This window comes from Zingiber officinale, chromosome 10B, assembly GCF_018446385.1.
Source record: "Zingiber officinale cultivar Zhangliang chromosome 10B, Zo_v1.1, whole genome shotgun sequence".
In the NCBI taxonomy this organism is placed as follows: domain Eukaryota; kingdom Viridiplantae; phylum Streptophyta; class Magnoliopsida; order Zingiberales; family Zingiberaceae; genus Zingiber; species Zingiber officinale.
In genome coordinates, this window is record NC_056005.1 from 70,616,670 (window position 1) to 70,619,406 (window position 2,737).

The following is a 2,737-nucleotide window of genomic DNA, read 5'->3' on the forward strand; positions in this document are numbered from 1 at the left end:
TATAACAATGATGTAAGTATCATGAATCCGAGAGCATGCATCACACATGTAAAGCAACTAATCCAGTAGAGTAGAGCACTATAGATATGCATCTCTATGAACATATATATACATGGCAAGAGGTAAATATCCAATCCTGAAGTAAAGCAACTAACAGATGAAGCATGTGATAGGTATTAACTAGCTAAGACCAGGGAAGAAATAAATCTACCACTATCACTAGCAACTATATATAAACTATACATATCATAAGACAGTATCAAAAGATAAGTCAAAGGGTACCCGCCTCAAATAGAAGGTACGATCAAGCAATCCAAGGTCGAGACGCCTGTCTCTAATCAGAGTCCTGTGTCAATCAAATAATATATATATTTTATTTAGCTAAATCCAAATGAATAGCTAAATAAAATCCCTAAACTAAATTAGGGCAAAACCCTAATCCATACAACCTCAATCTACTTAATTAATCTAATGGTTAAATTAGGGTTAGTTACCTAATCCATAATCGTCAATTAGATTAGAAATCTAACAGTTGACTAGGATTAATAACCTTAACCCTAATCATTCCATTAAATTAATCTAAACAATTAATTCTAATCACAATAACTAACCATCTAGTAATCATGTAATCCAATTATCCCTAATTCAACACATAAACCTAAATTAACCATTCTACAACAAGATCAAAACCTACACACAATCAACAACTAGTATAATCCATCCACAACATGCTCATGTATCAATTACTCCTACACATACCTCAATCAAGCTACTGTTGATGCTGGTTTGAGGGCTGCCGGCAAGGAAACACCACAGCAAGAACAGAACAGCACCCCACAGCCCTAATGTAGCTACTGTCCACCAACCCGATACCTCTGGTGAGCAAGGGAAAGGAAGAACCGGTCACACAATCATCTCAATATCCTAAATCAACCTTAGAACAGAGTAGATCACACCATGGGAACCGTAGATCAAAACAATACCCTAACCTCACCTCAACCAATTGTCTCCATAAGGTGTCGCCCGATTCGATTCTGTGTACCAAGGATTCCTCTAACCCTCAATCAACAACAAGAATGAAGGAATCCTTGACCTAACCTGAGATCACCCACAATCAGCGAGGAAGCGAACAAGAATCGGAAAAGAAGACCCGAACTAGGGCCGGAATCAGAGAACAGAAAAGAGGATGGATCGGTCTCTTACCCTCAAGGCCCTAATGGTCTCTTCCCGTCGACGATCGGATGGCAAATGCTCGACCCAATGGCGTCACTCAAGGAAGAAAAGGTTCAGCAATCGGCTAGAGAAGACGCAACTTCGTGTCTGTGATCCGGAAAGGAATAGCGCCGCCCGAATCTAAGCTCAACGGCCGCTGATGCCAGTAGAGGAAGATCGCCGATCACCGGAGCTGGAAACCCTATCTCTTCGGCGCCGCCTGCCCGCGAGAGAGAGAATAGAGGAAGAGAGGGAAGGAGCTCGGGTGAGGAGAGGAATGGGATCGGCGATTGTTTTAGGGGAAAGAATAAGAAAAGAAAAGTATTTATATTAAAAACTTTTCCTCACTTAAACAGGCATCCCAAACAGGCTTTATCCGAACCCGAAATTGATCCCCTCAAACTCGTCGTACGAGCTCTGAAAAATTCCCAGAAAATTTCTAAAAATTCCGAAAAAATTCTATAAGGCTATTTTTGAAATAACCCTATTTATTTAAATTTCCGAGATCTCACACGTCGCATTCACAAAAATATTTTGATAATTACCATGTTAAATAGTGACGGAGAGTAATTTCTGACATTAGTTTTATGAACCCTCCAAATTTCCATGAATTAACCTTCAATATTTAACCTTCGTTATCTTTTATTTTATTTGTAGGACTTATAAATTTCAAGAATTCAGATCATCAAATATATTTATTTTATACCTTAACCTCTGATCATTTGGCCAAACCTTTACCCTAGTACAAGGTTGGTAAGGTTCACCGGACCCTTCTTAAGCCAGATTCTCAGACCCCTCTGTTTTGGTGAGGTTCATCGGACCATTTTTAAGCCGGATTCTCAAACCCCTTTGTTTTGGTGAGGTTCATCGGATTCTTCGTAAGTTGAATCCCTAAATCTTTTATTTTGGTAAGATTCATCATACCTTTCTTAAGACAGATTCCCTTACCAATTATATTGCCACATCAACAAGGAAATTAGCTTACCTTACATGCACTGACAGTCATAAACAAAAATAATAATTTTTTTCTTGGCATGCAAACTCTACATTATCCTTCGTTTGATTTCATGATATCATCAAGCAACACATGGCAATTCGAGAATCGTTCTTACTTAAAAGCATAGGAAATATGGAGCAAATAATTACAATACGAGGAACCTCAAATCCACCAACCATATTGATTAACTAAATTAAACCAATCAATTGCCAATAGTACAAATAACAATTAACATGTTCAACTAAGTCCCTAATTAGCAATCACGGGCTACCTAATATATATATTAATCCATTGATTATTTAATCTATGAATGATCAATAAATTTATTAACTTATCCCCTTTCTTTCCTTTTTCCATTTAGTTAATTTGATTAGTAATCTAGTTCCATGTCAATTAAATCAGTTTATGATGACACTCATTACTCAATTTTAAATCAACGTTAAATTTATTTGACTTACTATTCATTGATCAATAGGTTAATTATCTAGCAATTCAATTAATTAACCATCTCAATAAATTTGATAATAA

General features: G+C 36.9%; 1 long non-coding RNA gene across 1 annotated transcript; it reads right to left on the reverse strand.

Annotated features, from left to right (window-relative positions):
• Positions 1–285: 285 nt before the first annotated feature.
• On the reverse strand, positions 286–1,573 carry LOC122030032. Its single transcript, XR_006125288.1, has 4 exons — positions 1,204–1,573; positions 995–1,098; positions 760–875; positions 286–346 (listed from the first exon to the last, which is right to left on the reverse strand). It is a non-coding gene; the product is annotated as an uncharacterized LOC122030032 (long non-coding RNA).
• Between the last annotated feature and the right edge of the window lie 1,164 nt (positions 1,574–2,737).